Source organism: Cryptomeria japonica, chromosome 3 (genome assembly GCF_030272615.1).
Source record: "Cryptomeria japonica chromosome 3, Sugi_1.0, whole genome shotgun sequence".
Taxonomy (NCBI): domain Eukaryota; kingdom Viridiplantae; phylum Streptophyta; class Pinopsida; order Cupressales; family Cupressaceae; genus Cryptomeria; species Cryptomeria japonica.
The window spans coordinates 578346713-578364730 of record NC_081407.1 but is presented as its reverse complement, the minus strand read 5'-3'; positions in this window follow the sequence as shown (position 1 = coordinate 578364730).

The window sequence follows — 18018 nt, the reverse complement described above, 5'->3', positions numbered from 1 at the left end:
ATTAGCTAGGGATTCGTGATTTCCCTTTACTTCTAGTTGATATTTTATATTGTTTTTAAAGTTGAATTTTACATACGACAGATAGAAATGTGCTTTGTCTTTAGAATAAAATACCAAATTCTTTGATATGTCAGTAGAAGCAGAGTTATCATAGTGAATAACTACTAGTTCATTACAATCTACCCTTATATTCTTCAACATTTTCTTCATCCATAGAAATTGTGTACAGTTAGTAGCAACAGCAACATACTCAGCTTCAGTAGAAGATAAAGAAGTACATTATTATTTCTTGCTGATTCAGGACACAAGTTTCTTTCAAAAAAAACTTCACCAGATGAGCCTATCAAGGCACCTATAACTCCATCCCAATCCACATTTGTATATGCACATAGTGAAAATCCTTGAAAATATCTGAAAATCCTATTTACCAGAGCAAGGATTAAACATAATCAATTCCTTCCTTCTGAGAATATCCTTTACATACCAATATAGCCTTATTCCTCACAGCTTGTCCATCCTCATTCAATTTATTTATAAAGACCCATTTAGGTCCAATAACATTCTTATTTTTAGGTCAGGGAACTAAAGTCCATGTGTTGTCCTTTTCTAACCGATCCAATTCCTCTTCCATATCTTACATCCAACATTCATCCTTAAATGCTTCATCTAGTGATGCCAGTAGAAACTAAACATACCTCATCAGCTGCCAACCTTCTTCTTGTCCAATTATCTCATCTTTTGAATGATTTAACCTTACATACCTAGGAGTCTTCAAACTTTCAGCTCCTCTGCTCTGATCTTTAGTTACTGTTGAATTTTCTGATACTTATGGAGTAACTGGTTCAACATTCTGTTCTGGTACAGGTTCTACCGGTTCACTTATAACTATTTCCACTTCCGGTTCTCTCTCATAATTTTTGATTTTACCTTTGTTGTTCTCATCCACTTTAACATTTTTACTATCCATAATTCTCTGCAATCTTTTGTTATACCATCTATATGCTTTGTTTTCATTGGAATAACCAATAAATATCCCTTCATCACATCTAGGATAAAACTTCCAATTCACTACCAAATATTTTGAGGTACCTAACTGTAGATGTATGACCAAACCATAACTCATAAAGTGAATTATTGGTAAACCAAACCAGATCGAAGATCCAACAAATCTTCATCAGTGAACCTTCAAACTGACTTTTCCGAAGATTTTAAATAGGCTTTCAGACCACTACTAGGGCCAATGCAAGATTTGTCATCAATTTTTCTCCCCCTAAGGTGAATTCGTTAGATACCAGATGAGTTTCTTATCGGTGTAGGAACATTCTTCTCTATCGATTGAGTAAATGGGGTATATGCTTTAGCCAAATGAACATCTTGGGTATTTGATTATGTCAGTTGATCCTCAGACTTCATAACCCTCTTCTTCTCATGCTCCTTGTGAATATCATCAACCTTCTGCTTTCCCTTCTCATTATATTTAACAGTTCCTGCTGGTAGGTTCTTGCTTTTGCAAAATTTACCAATGTGTCATATTTTGTTGGATGCATAGCAAGTAACATTATGTTGGAAACCAATAATAGTGAGAGGGGGGGTGAATCAGTGTTATACCAGAATAGTAGATTTTAGCCTTAACAAAAAATTCATGCACCAACTGGTATACTGGTATAAACAAACTTGAAAGAAGTAAAGAAACCAATAAGCCAAACACATAAATAAGAACCATAACACATAGATTTATACGTGGAAAACCTTAATGAGGAAAAACCGCGGTGGGATTTGTGACCCACAATATCAATCCACTCACCATATGAAGAGATATTACAATAAATTATGGGCCTGCACTTGAAGGAAGGATTACAACCTAGAGCACACTGCTCAATCATAATAGGAGCCTCACTAACTACATAAAATTCGAGACAACAATCTAGAGAACCGTGAACTGCTAGGATATCATCTTCTATGCCAGAATACAGTTTTGGTTTAAGCTCTATCTGTTCTGATTGAAACCCTAAACCCTTACAGTAAATTCCTCACATACATAGTTTGTCTGATATATTTCATATTACATTACCTCCCTTACTTTATCAAAATTATCTAATCAATCTACTCTAAATACCCTATACAAATTTATGCCTTATGTCGGCTTACAACTATATATACAATATCAGATTACATGTCAGCCATATAACATAAATGAATAAACATTAAAACAAGATGTCGTTGCCGGATCCAAGATAAGTCAGCTTCCAATACTAATAACCTTTACTATACCATGTCATTCGGCATTGTCGATGACCAAAGAAATCTTCCTGACCTATGAGTGCCGGTGTAGAATCTGTGAAGTGTCTGCTAGTATACCATATGAAGGCAGAACCCCAAAACATGTTTCCATCAATGACAACATAGTGAAACCAACCAATAGAGTGTCATTTTCTAACAATCTCCCCCTTTGGCATTGATGGCAACACTCATGTGAAAAAGTGGTCAAGGTTTCATCTGTCGGTTTCATCCTGCCCTGCTCCCTATGAGCTGAATATGCAAAATACTCCATATCTCTAAAAACTCCTAAAACTCTGTAACTCCCCCTATTGTATGTATGAAACCCTTTTATCCTTTTTCACATCTATACTACTCCCCCTTTGACATTAATGCCCAAAATTTGTAAAAAGAATTGCAAAGAATAAGTACTGTGCACTGAATACCTCCAAAAATGTCTTACTGGAGCTTGACTAGTTTCAATATTTCCAGATAAGCTTTCTCCAGTAACTCTACATAGGTATCCCAACTAGTTTTGAATGTGTCAGAGATAGATACAATTCTACTTAGTAAATATGCAAAGGATTCTTTCTCATTGACCTCTGTTGGTGTGGGCTTTCCTAGCATATCTATGCATTCCTTCTTATGTACATAGAGGGAATCCAATCTTTGACTCACCAAACCTCTCAGACTTCTGGCTCTCTGAATTCTTTAATCTCTTTCCTTTTCAAGAGAAGAAATTTGGTTCTCCAAAGTCAAAATTTGTTAATCAATTAATGTTGTCAGTGAAATTAGTCCATCAGAAGAGTTAGCAACGCTAGCAATTTTCTCCTGTATCTCTTTTATCTTTTTATCTACATTTGTTGTAAGTATCTCAGTATTACAACATACCCTGTATATGTTTGTACATTGTTTCAAAGAATTTAATATCAAAATTATCTTCTCCTTAATCTTTTTCTTTTCTCTCTCAATGATCTGATCAAAAGCGGCTCTATTAACCTGAGTGAATCTTTCAAGTGCTTGTCAGTTAGAGATATTCTATAAGGATTGAAAGTCTTTTGATATGTGCTCAACTATTATCTTAAGCTTACCGGAAGGGCTCGCTTCATTTTCAATCTTACATTATGGGACCAATCTATGCAAAACAGTGATGGATTGATCTATAATCCTCTTGTCCGTGGTTCCCTCCTTCATTAGTTTCTTAGAAGCCATCATCATCAATTCTGTGGGACTCATCTCTGTAATGGTTTTCTTTTTTACTAGAGAAGTGTCAATTTTCAAAAATGATGTGCCAGCAACTGGTTCCCTACTAGATTCCCATGTTTTCTATGATGATTTATCCTTTATTACCTCCTCACTTGCACCGGTGGCTTCACCAATTAGTGCAGTCTGTGCAACTATCAGTTCCTCTCTAGGAATAATATCCTCAACGTGTACATTAGTATCTAGAGTACAATTGTCCTCAATGTTAGTATTATGTACAATGTTCTCGGTATTAACCGGTGTTTCAGTATTTTTCTGTATATTTGTGTTTACTGGTTGCTCAATTTCCACTATCTTGATATTCTTCAAAATTGAGGGTGGAGTACCCATGATCCCTTTTCATTTCCCTTCAACTGAGGTATCTACAGTATCTGTCTTTGTCTCAAGTGAAGTAAAGAATCCTTTTTGTTCTTCCAAAAATTTTATCCAAGCTTTTTGAGTTTCCTTTATTACTTCATTCATTCTCCTTGGCATCAGGATAGTTATACTATGTTTTCTATTGAATACCATTCTATCTGCATCCTCAATTATCTTATCCATTTCATCTGGAGTTATACTAACATAGATAGCTAAAAGTTCTTGCATTTTAATGTGTTTATCTTCTTTCATAGTAGATAACCTTCTAGCATCTAACATGTTATATAACTCAGCCGGTATTTCATTTTCAATCTCTACTAATGCTTTCTTATAAATATCTAAGTATAATAGGATTGCATCCTCTACCTCTCTCTGCTCATCAACCTCTAATTTTTCATAATAAAACTTAACATTCTTCAGTGTGCCATCTTTAGTTATTTCATCAACAATTTCTACACAAGTTTTAGGTGTAACCTTACCAGAATTAGTGTCATCCTTCTTCTTCCTCTTGATAGTACTAGATGTAGTTGTACGTGTAGCCTTAGGTGCTTGATTTTGTGCCGGTAACTTGATTGTGACCTTTCTAATTGGTTTTTTCTTTGCTTCTATCATAGGTTCTTCCAGTTTCTTCCTAACAACCCTCCTGAAGGCTAAAGGTGTGTCATCCTCTAACTCAAAATCTACAGTTGTAGGTTCAATGTGAACTACCAGATCCTTCCTCTTTCTCCCTTTCTCTGGGACAACATCAATGAGTTCCTTTATGTCCTTTGAGACCTCCTATAGAAATTTTCTTTCTTTTCCTTCTTATTTTCCCTTTTCTTCCGATTGAACTCTGTTTCAACCTCTAGAGTCTTCTGCTGTGCAGTTGCATAGGGTTTGTCTACCTCATCTATTTCTGCATCAATTAGCATTTTCACACAAGCATCAAGAATCTATGCATCTACCTCATATCCCATTTCCTCTATCCAAATCTTCTAGGGCTTGACTGCCTCCATGAGAGTGACATGCTTCTTAACCATAAAACATATATTGTTAGAGTATTTCTCTACTATACACTTAGTATTATTATCCTAGACCTAATAGATTTTTGAAAAGCCTTGAAATAACCCCATATCTTATCATCTTTATGACTTCCTAATGCAATAATTGATTGTTTTAACTGTCTTCCTACCAGAATGTCAAAAGCCCATTGTTTCCTAACAGAACCAGGTGTATCATTTAGAAAGTATAACATCAAGCAGACTAACAAATTTCCATACCAAAAGGTGCCCTTCTTCTCACCTTTAATCTTCTGTAAGTTGATCAATAACTCTTAAAGCATCCAACCGGCAATATCTAACTTTACATTCTCTCTCATCATCTTATATGCAGCCAAAATACATGAACTAGAAACAAAATTCAATCACTTTTACTGAGTTACCTTGCATCCTATGAACATGCTACCAAACTTGATGTTGGTGTTGGTGATAGTGCTCACTTTCATCGATCTCTTGTCAAATATGGCGTTAGTGATCTGCCTCATGAAATTGTTTGACACTTTCTTATTCAGATGTTTCCCTACCGATGGAAAACCTCTAATTGCTCGGATGGCTTCCTTAGTGATTGTATAAGGTTTGTCTAAACATATGAGTTCCCCATGTACTCTGCTCACTACATATCTAATTATTTCATCCTCAAACTCCAGAATATCTAGAATATCTGTAGACCCTAGATATTCAATGTGTTGATATGCTGGTTTAATCTTTCTAGATTCTTCCATTACTTCATTCATATACATTCCCTTGATCTCTGCAGTTCCTAAGTCCTTTATATGACACTGTATGTATTCCCTAACATCTTCTACATACACCACTCCCTTCGAAACGTGAGAAAATGCTCCAACTGAATCTCCCTTGGTAGCCACATGTGGATACCACTTGAAAATTGGCCTGGGGTAGTCCTTAACCTCTACTACAGTTGGATTTGCAACTAAAATAAGAACAGAAGATGATCCCACTTCCATGTTTCAAGAAAAATACCTTTTGTTTGCTCTCTATGAAAAACTTCAACAATTTCTTCCAGAAGCCAATGTGATCGCTCAAGAAGAAATCTAATTGCCTTTGAATAGCCTCTTATCTCACTTAGTTTCTCTAAATCGCTCTGAAATTGCTCTGAATACAACTTGATTAACAATGAAGTGTATTGGACCTTTTATCCTTTGAAAGAAAAACCCTAATCTTCCATTGACATAAATGACTACTGGTAAAAGATATCAGATCTCGCTCAAAACATATCCATGCCAGATAATCTTCTCCAATATCTGGAACATCTTCCAGAACCTCTTCCCAGGGCACATGCAACATCTTCATGTATTTTGCCTACCCCTAAGGCATCTGCCTTAGTTGCCAGGTGAGCTCACTATCGATGCAAGAGCAGCCTCTTTTGTCGAATAGGTAACCGGGACATTCCCATCTAATGATTGCTCTTCAGGATTCCTAATCCATCTCTGAGTATGATCTTGTTGGATTTCACTAACCTTCTCTTTTCCTTTTTAATTTGATCCTCTATTACTAACCGATGGATTTCTGCTAGAACTACAAAACCTAGTAATATGTCCAATTTCAGTGCATGCATAACATGTAACATTGTTCTTCTAAATTACTTTGCTAAAACCGGTGAAATTTCTTGACCTGCACTGATTAGCCATATGTCCAAATTCTCTACAAGCATAGCATTTTACATTCATTCTGCAATCTTCTATCTTATGACCAATTTTATTACATTTAGAACATTTACCAAGAGAAGAATCAGGGTTCTACCATTTAGAACATTTATCTTCTGTCTTATGACCAAATTTATTGCAAATAAAACATCTACCATTAAATTTATAAGCATTGAATTGTCTTACTGGTGTCATATGGTTTTGATCTTCATTAGCAGTACCGGAACTCTATCCTTGCTCAAATCCAAGTCCACTGGAATCTCTAGTTTGCCTTTATCTCTTCAATAAATCATCAAGTTGTGTTGAGATGATCTTAAATTTTTCTTTGTACTCACTTGCAGTAGTTAAATAATCTCTTAGTATTTTCATTTGTCTCTCAAGCTCTTTCTCATTACTCTGGGATTGTACTAAATCAGTTCTCAACATATCATTTTCATGAACCAGCCAACCACATTCTTCAAACTTTTTCTTCAGGGATACAACAATATTTTCTTCCTTTTTCTTTATGTCTTCAATCTCCTTATACATCCTCATATTTATAGCTTGCATATAATTCTTCATAACCATGTTTTCCTGACTCAATTTCTGACATTGTTCCTTAAGTGCATTTTTCTCTTCATCATCCTGATTTTGCAAAAGTTCCTTCCTCCTAGCTTGAATAGATGATAGCCTCTCTTGTAGGACAAGAATGAATTCCTTATGGGAATTCAACTCATCTTGTAGCTTTAAGTTCTTCAATCTTTCAACATCATAATCTTCAAGTGCCATCTCAAGCTGCTTCTCCAAAACCATTTTAAATGATTCCGGTTTCAAGATCTTCCTCAAGCTATTAAACTTACTTTGAGGCACAAGGATCTAATACTAATTGTTAGAAACCAATAATACTGAGAAGGGGTGGTGAATCAGTGTTATACCAGAATAGTAGATTTTACCCTTCATAAAACATTCATGCACCAACTAGTATACAAGTATAAATATATTTGAAAGAAGTAAAGCAACCAATAAGCCAAACACATAAATGAGAACCATAACACATAGATTTATACATGGAACACCTCAATGAGGAAAAACCATGGTGGGATTTATGACCCACAACATTAATCCACTAGCCATATTAAGAGATATTACAATATATGATGGGCATGTACTTGTAGGAAGGCTTATAGCCTAGAGCACACTGCTCAATCACAATAACAGCCTCACTGACTACATAAAATTCTAGACAACAATCTGGAGAAGTGTGAACCACTAGGATAGCATCTTCTATGCCAGAATACAGTTTTGGCTTAAGCTCTATCCATTCCAGTTGAAAGCCTAAACCCCTTTACCATAATAACCCTTACAATAAATTCCTCACATACATAGTCTCTCTAATAGATTTCACATTATATTCGCATCATGATCCATTTCATTACCTCCCTTACTTTATCAGAATCATCTAATTAATCTATCGTATATACCCTATACAAATTTATGCCTTATGTCACCTTACAAATATATATACAACATCAGATTACATGTCGGCCATATAACATAAATGAATAAACATTAAAACAAGTTGTCAATGATGAATCCAAGATAAGTCGGCCTACAATAACGATAACCTTTATTGTACCATGTCAGCCTGCATTTATAGTGACCAAATAAATCTTCCTGACCTATCGGTGCCAGTGTAGAATCTTTGAAGTGCCTATCGGTATACCATATGAAGCTAGAACCCAAAAACATGTTGCCATCAATGACAACATAGTGAAACCAACCAATAGAGTGTCAATTTCCAACATATTGTTCTTCTAAATTGCCTTGTTGTATCCTTGATCATTACTTGACCTACATTGATTAGTCATATGTCCAAACTTTCCACATGCATGACATCTCATATTCATTCTACAATATTTTGTCCTATGACCATAATTTTTACAAGTTGAACACTGACCGGGAACTGCATTATTATTATGATTTATTATATTCCTACATTGACTTGCTCTATGACTAAAGTTATTGCAAACAAAGCATCTACCATTAAATTTATGTGGATTGGGTTGTCTTATCGGTGATCACTGATTCTGGTTGTCTGGTAAATTCTCCTTATTTGCAGTACTAGAGTTTTCTCCATGCTCAAATCCAAGACCTGTAGTGTCTATAGTGTCTTTTTGATCCTTCAGTAATTCATCAAGCTTTGCAGAACTAACCCTAAAATTTTCTTTGTATTCATTTGAAGCATCCAGATCTCCTCTTGGGACTATCATAATCCTTTCCAACTCTCACTCATTATTTTGTGATTAAACCAATTCAGTTCTCAACACATGAATCTCATGCACCAACCTAATGCATCCTCAGATCTATCTTTCAGAGATATATCAAGATTTTCTTCATTCTTCTTCTGGTCTTCAATCTCCTTAGACATCCTCATGGTTAGGGCTTGAATTTAATTCTTCATGACACCATTCTCTTGACTCAGCTTTTGAAATAATTTATTAAGGGCATTCTTCTCTCCATCATCCTGATTTTGTAATTGATCACATAGTTCTTTCCTTTTAGCTTTAGCAGATGATAACCTCTCCTACAGGTTAAAGATGAAGTCCTTCATAGATCTCAACTCATCTTGTAACTTCATGTTCCTCAACCTTTTAGCATCATTGTCTTCAAGAGCTACTTAAAGTTCCTTCCTCAAACTTATCTCCATAGATTCTGGATTTAGGATCTTCCTCAAGATATTAGACTTACTCTGAGGAACTAGGCTCTGATACCAATTGTTGGAATCCAAGAACATTGAGAGGCAGGGAGGTGAATCAATGTTCTACTAGAATGAATAAATTTAACCTTATTAACACAACTCACCAACCAATAAACATAAAAGCATATAGAAATAAGCAACAATGCAATCACAAAGATGAACACCATAACACCACAAATTTATATGTAGAAAAACTTAAAGAGGAAAACCCATGGTGGGATTGAAGACCCACAATATCTATCCACTGATCAGATGAATAAATATTAAAATAAGGGGCCGACACATACATGCAGGTCAATAGCCTAGAGCATACTACTCATTACAAAAGGAACCTCACTGACTACAACAAACATCGAACTAAATGAAGATTGAACTGCAACAATAGCATCTCCTATGCTTGAATATAGTTTTGGTTAAGCTCAATACCAGAGGTCTTAAACCTCTTACATAAAATCAATTCAATCACCTATGATTGAACAAAATCTCTGCATAAAATTACAACATTATTCGCATAGAGATAATCATGTAACCCACATATCATGATCTACAAAGAGATCTTACATCATACTTATACCAACCCCAGATGTAAACAATTAGGTCAGCCACCTAAAAGATAATACAATAGATCCCTTACATAATCTCGCAAACCAATGATAGACCAAGTCAGCCTAAGAATAAAATAACATAAACAAAACAATAAGTCCAACTGGTGATGCATCAGGAGCATCAACCAACATGTTACATAAACCGATCAATAACCTAACAAAATAACATAACTAGAATAGGTTCGGTGCTAAATACAACACCACGAATCAAATTGAACACAAACAAGATAACCATCAACATTCTGATAACCTTCTAGAAGCTACAATAAAACACCACTTATTGGATTCATCACAAGATCTTCAACAAAGCTCTGTTGGTAAAACCCTTACAGGTAACCAAAAGGCTTACTAGAATAAATGATATCATCTAGATCATCAAATCCCAAACTAGCTGAATGTGATACACATTTGGAACACATGAATAACTAATCCAAACCAATTCCACAAGAAGGAACATATCCCTAGTATGTTCATCATAATCCAACCACACTACTGGAACTCGGTAGACATCAAAACAGCTAGTGTTGACATCAATGACAAACATCAATGCAACACATAATCAATTTCTCCAAATTGCCAACAATCAACACCATTGATTATAGGAATCAAGATGTTTTGAATATCTGAGGTGTGGACTTGACTCTCAAACAATAGGTATCTCTATGTACATAGGTTTGCAAAAATTGACGATGGTGTAAATGTGAGATTGTAGGATCATACAAGAGAAACCATCAAACACATCATACCAAAAAAATAATGCCGCATTATACACCAACCAAGACATGCTGAGATATAGGATGATCAAGGAATCCCTAAACAGGTACAGTTATGGGACACAAAATAAAAATCAAAGAGAAAAGATCAATCATGCAAACAACATGCACATAACCAGATAATATCTCTTACTAAGAGTAGGACATGGATTTGGATAGACTATCAAACATGGGAAGGATACATCCAGATGGGCAGGAAGATGGATTTGGATAAACTGCTAGACATGGGAAGGATGCATCTTGATGGGCAGCATACCGTTAGATTGATATATGCAAGAGACTAGATGGTGTGTAGGATCTCTAGGTGAGAGGATTATTGCTTGGATGTAATTAACATAGTATGGATGGGTGTTTGGATTACATGTAAGTTAGTATAAGCTCAAGTTGATGGGAAAATATTAGTGTGATGGGGATTATAAATGGTTTAGATAAAATGGGAGGGGGAGTGAATAGGATTGGATGGTATGGGGAATATGATATGATATGATGGGATTGGTTTGTGGATATAAGATAAATGGAGGGGTACCAATGATATGTAAGAGGATGGATGGATGGATGGGGAGATTTCTTGGATAGGAGATGGAGGGATTAAGAAAATGGATGGTGATAGGATATAGAGACTATAGGATGGAGGATAGGTTGAATGGGGATCTAAGAACTATGTTGCAAAGGAGGAAAAGTGCCTCACTAAAGGTAGTGAAATTAAGGATATATGGATGGTGGATAAAGATGTATGATATGGAAGAATATTGTGCAAGGGATATGGATGGTGGAAGAATGAACACTTGCATTTTCCCAAAGCATGCATGGATATTATTTTTATTTTAGCATGGTCAAGATCAAAGATAGGAATGGAGGATTCATTTTTATACAATGAGAAATATGAGATGGAGGATATGGATAGGATAGTCAAGATCAATGATAGGGAAGGAGGATAGGCTTAGATAGGATGAGGATAGAGGATAATGAATATGGATAATGCAAATGGAAAGATAACATGGATGAAGCTTGCCTCCAAGTGTAGAGTGAAAGAAGATGGGGGGACTACACATGACACTTTTTCAGGCATCTTTTTTTGTTTATGGTATATATGCTATAATAGACCGAGAACGAAAAGAGATACGAGATGAATTGGGATTGACTTGGTAAATGGATGGGATGGGAGATATGGATAGGTGGAAGTTGGACAATTTTCTCACACCAAGTTTTGAAGTTTGGATGTGGATTTTGGGTAGACATGTGACCTCGAAATGATGAGAATGGGGGGATAAGTTAGGATTGGATAGACTTGATACAAAAAAAGTAATGAGATGATGTTAGATGAAGATGAGCACTAGGACTTAGCAACTTTACATTGGATTGATTTGATTTTATTGGATTGCGTTGAATTTGATTAGATTGGATTGGTCCTTGGGTTAGGACAAGATTGATTTGGATTAAAATGAAACCTTAGCCCTTGGATTAGGAATTAAGTGAGGCCTGAAAGGATCCAAATGATTAAACCTTCTTCTACTTAGGGTGGACTTACGTGCCTAAGAAAAATAGGGAAAAGGATCCAAATTATTAAGCCTTCTTCTACTTAGGGTGGACTTGCATGCCTAAGAAAAATAGGGCAAAGGATCCAAATGATTAATCCTTCTTCTACTTAGGGTGGACTTGCGTGCCTAAGAAAAATAGGGTGAAGGATCCAAATGATTAAGCCTTCTTGTACTTAGGGTGGACTTGCATGCCTAAGCAAAATGAGGAAAGGGATCCAAATGATTGAGTCTTCTTCTACTTAGGTGTCATGCCCAAACTTTTGGGCATGAACGGGATAATTCTTTTTTAAAATAACACCCTAATAACATTAAATTTGCTAAAACGAAATGCACTAACATGTTTTGTCTTAACTATGTACTGAGTTAACTCTAACCACTAACTCAAGTAAGCAAAAATAATTTAAAATTAAATTGCGGAATACTAAAAGAATTATTTATTATCTCATCTATTTTAATCAATAAATTAACTTAGTCATAACTCACTAAAATTAATTGATGAAGAGAATATTAATCTCCAATAATCATTAATTCCTTTTAGGAACTAATTAAATTAGTCCTAGCACTTAGATGTATTGATGCCTAAATTTTATTTTAACAATAATTAAAATGTAGTTAACTAATTCGACTAAAGGGTCAATTAAATTTGTAATGAATATTCCTTTAAAGTTTAATCTCATCAGAAACCTATATTTAGGTGGACTAAAATTTTTCCTATAGTCAAATAACTTACAAACAGAATAAATTTCCTAAATGATTAACTCCTATCTAATTTAAAATTTAAGAATTCATATTTAAATGTTTATTTAACATATATAAAATATGAATGTTAAATAAACTAATTGAATTAAAGTCAAATTTATACATCCATAATTTTAAACTATATATATATATATATTAAACACCTATATTTATATGTGAGGATATTCCCCTTTTTTTTTTAAACATACATTATTTTCAAATTACCCATGAACCCTAATTTTAAATATTATAAATAGAACCCATTATCTTAACCTCCCTTTTATTTCTTTTAAAATATCAAGTTTACCCTAACCCCAATCAGGTTAAGGTTCCATGATTTTTTTTTGTGTTGCAGGGAGGAGCCTCGAAGGGAAGCTGTGGCCATGGAGGAGGATTGGCAAAGGTTTTTTTTTGGGGGGGGGGGAAGGGTTGCTAATGGCAGCGGCGGTGCCGAGCGTCGCCCACTATGTGTCCACATAGTGGCGGGCCGTGGGCGTTGCCCACTATGTGCCCACACAATGGCAGGTCACGGGCTGCCCACTATGTGTCCACACAATGGGTTCAGCCCCCCCAAAACCCCTTTTTATTATATTTATTTTATTTTTTAAAATTTATTTTAAAAATAAATTGATATGTATTTATATATATTTATATATATGTGTGTGTGCATGTGTGTGTGTGTGTGTGTGTTTATATATTTTAAATATAATTGTATATATATATTTTTTTTGTATATATATATAGATATATTTTAGATGCACAAGATTTCTAGGATGATTTTACCATGCCAATATATGTTATTATTTTAATCCTTTGAACAGATTAATTAAATTATTCAATTTTAGATCAATGTATTACTTTATTTTTTTGATAACCTTGCTACTTAAATTAGAGATAGACTAAATAATTTAGATTTATTTTCTGCAATAAATGATTGACAAAAATCCAATACAATTAAACAACAAGTATAGAATATGATATTAATTAAATTAACTAGCCTATTTAACTCTAGATTTTATTTTCTGCAAATAAGTAAATGACGGAAATCAATAAATTCAACAACAATTATATAAATGTGATATTATTTAAATTTTGTTGGCAATATTGCATTATAATAGACAATGAGAGATTGTTGGCATTTCATCAGGATATTCAGAAGGTTGTTGATGATTATGGATATAACTGATTAAAGATGTTTTAGTGTCTTGATATTATTATTTTGTCATTGATGTCAAAAAATTGATTTTCTAATTCAGTATGATGTTGCCATATCTTGAGAAGTATGATATGAAGATTATAAAGATGTCGGTAAAAGACATAGGAAAGAATATGATGAATAAGGAGATGAATAAGGTATTCAATGGGCAACTACTACCAAGTCAGACAATGATGAGATCATGATGTTTTAGATTTTTTTAACATCATACATATGTTGTAAATTTTAAAGGTTAATACTATACTATGTGATCAACCAAAGAACCTAGTCGGTAAACCCTAAGGAACCTAGTCGGTAAACCCTAAGTTTATCACGATCGGTTAATGAAGGCAGAATGTCTACCGAGTGAAGTTTAGTATTCACCGAGTTGTTACCGACTTGTAACCAAGCTATAATAGAATGCATTAAATGTTTACATGTAGTATTTAATGAAGGAAGCTGATGAGCTGGAGTGGATTAAATGATTGGTAAGTCATGGAAGAAGTTTGTTAACGAATCTAAGGCAATGAAAAGTCGGCATGAAGATCTATAGCTTAGATTGAACCACAATACCTTGGCACAAGTTCCAAAACTAGTATGCAAGTTCCAAGGCGGGGTAAAATGTTTTTAGATTGAAAGATGCATTGAACCTAGACAAGATTGAAGATCTGATGGCTATGATTGATCATGGGAAATGTGATCAAGGAGATTAAGCGGTTATCTAATTGTTTATAAATAGGAAATTGTTGATAAACAATGTATGCGGGCAAGTGTATACACAGAGATGCTACATAGTGATTACCGAGCACAGAAAATTGAAGACCTGTTAGAATAATAGAGTATAGAAGCCCAGCAAATAGACAAGATTAGTTCTATGTCTAGATTGTATTGAACAAATAAGAATTTGCATTAGCATTTTAGATGTGAAGTTACAGATAGATTTGTATTACTGTTATTTTGTGAAAGTGACAGAAAATCTCTTAACTGAGTGGACTTAACAGTCTTATATGTAAATCCTCTAACAAGGTGACATTCTGATTGAGTGTTTGAAATCCTTTGACAAGGTCACTTCTAACAAAGTGAAGATCCTAATAGATCTGAGGGAAGTCCCTTAACCAGGTCACATCTAGCAATGTGTTTGTAATCTTTAACAGGATTTTCTTTTAACCGAGCATACTCTAGAAGAGTATAATTCTTAGTGGGTTCAAAATCTCACTGTGGTTTTTCCCTATTTGGGTTTCCACATTAAAACTAGTGTTATGAGGTTTATATTGTTCATATGCTTTTGAGGTTGCATGTTTAACAGTGTTGGTTATATTGCTGATATATATGTTACCAAGGTTGAATCTAATGTTTTTATGGATGATTAAGTTTGTATGATTCACCCCCCCCTCTCATCTTGTTGGCTATTGGATTTGTACTTATATTAAGTATCAGAACTATCAATTGGTATCAGAGCTTTGGACTCCAGAAGGAAAGTTTAAAGGAACGTGAGTTAAAGATCCAAAGATGTATAAGAGGGATGCACCGAAGCTGAACAAGTCAAGTTTCTCTACATGGCAGAAAAGGATGAAGCTACATCTATCAGGAGTTGGAGAATATGTTGTATACTATCTAGAGAATGATTTTGTTGCACCGAGCACCTATCCATTGACTATGGAAGAGATAAGGGCAAAGTAAGAACATATTCAAGCAATGATTGAAATAACATCTGCATTGATCGATTCAGAGTTTAATGATCTAGAAGGCTACAATGATGCAAAGGCAATGTGGGATAAGCTCATATCAGTATATGGAGGAGATGAAAATTTCAAAGAGAAAAAGTAGACAGTCTGAGAGGACAACTTGAATCTATGAGAATGAATGAAGGTGAGAACATAACTTAGTACAGTAAAAGACTAAAGGAGATTGTCAATCAAATCAAAGGAGCAGGTGGAACTATTGAAGAAAAGGATATAACAAGTAATTTGTTGAGAACCCTTCTACCAGCTTATGCAATCTGAGTCTCTACAATAACTGAATTGAGGTCTATACCTAATATGCGAGTTTCTTTAGATGCTACTACTGGTAAGCTACATGCATTTGAGTTAAGTAATTTTGATAACAATGGATCTTCGGTAAATAAAGTTGAATTTGAATTTAGTTCTTTTCATCTTGATGAATCTAATGATTACAATGAAAGAAAATATAAGTACTCTGAAGGAGATCACAGTGGAGCAAGTGAAAGATTTCAGAAGAACATGGAAGAAGTACACAAACTATATGAAGAAATCAGAAAGCAAGAAGAGTTTGAAGCACTATTAGCCAAAAGGTTACTGAGAGGCAAAGGTAAGTATAAAGGAAAACTACCTTTGAAATGTTTCAATTGTGATAAGATAGGAGATATGGCTTCTAATTGTCCTGACAAAGATTTTACTGAAAGAAGAGATTACCGAGATGATAGACAGAAAGATAATCATTACAAAGGACACTAAGACTTCAGAAGAAGAGATAGAAAGACATGCTTAATAGCTGATGAGCAATCTAACAATGATAAATTAGATGAGACTGATATAGAGGAAGTAGTTTATGTGGCTATCAAGGATGGATTAGATGAAGAAAGATATGAAGAAAAATCCCTAATATCTCACATAAACACTAATTATTCTTGGATTATAGATAGTGGATGCTCAGATCATATGATAGGAGATAAACACAAGTTTGTTATATTAGAAGATTATGATGGAGGCTATGTTAGATTTGGTAATGATGCACCATGTGTGGTAAGAGGTAAAGGATCTATAAAACTTCTTGATAATGCAAGATGCAATGATATTTATTGGGTTGAAGGTTTGAAATACAATTTGTTGAGTGTAGCATAGCTAAACAACACAGGTTACCGAATAGAATTTCAGAAAGGAATTGTCAAAGTTCATGACAAAAATGGAAAGTTAACTACTACCGGGACACAAAAAAAAGGTAATACATTTCACCTTGACTCAACTCGGAATAAGTGTTTGCATGCAAAGATTGATGATACCTAGTTATGGCATAAAAGGTTTTGTTATGTCAATTTTGATAATCTGATCAAAATAAGAAAGAAGCACAGAGTAAGAGGTCTACCAAGTCTTGAAAAACCTGAGAATGCTATGTGCTAAGGATGCCAGATGGGTAAGATGACAAGATCAAGCTTTACAAGTAAGTCCTACACTTCTAAGGGAATTTTAGATATAGTGCACACTGATCTCTGTGGTCCTATGAAAGTTCAAAGTTATTATGGTGATAAGTATTTCATATTATTTGTGGATGACTATTCAAGGATGATGTCAGTAATGTTTTTAAAAGAAAAATCAAAAGCTTTTCAAATGTTTAAATGGTACAAGGCAAGAGTTGAAAATGAAACAGGAAGACAATTGAAATGTCGTAGATCAGATAGAGGAGGAGAGTTCACATCTGATGAGTTCAACTTATTTTGCAATGATCATGGTATTAAAAGACAAGTCTCTGCACTGAGAACTCCACAGCAGAATGGAATAGTTGAAAGAAGAAATAGATCTATTGTGGATTGCGCTAGAACACTAATGATTGAAAAGAAGGTGCCACAAACATTTTGGAGAGAAGCAATAAGCATAGCAGTTTACACCTTGAACCGAGTTCAATTGAAGAAAGGTACTTTGAAGACACCATATGAAATCTGGTATGATAAGAAACCAAATGTTAGTTATTTTAAAATCTTTGGAAGTAGATGCTATGTTCATTAAGATGATAGAAACGGCAAGTTTGATCAGAAAAGTGAAGAAGGAATGTTTCTAGGTTACTCTTCTAGAAGCAAAGCATTTAAATGTCTGATCAAATCATCTAACAAAATAGTAGAAA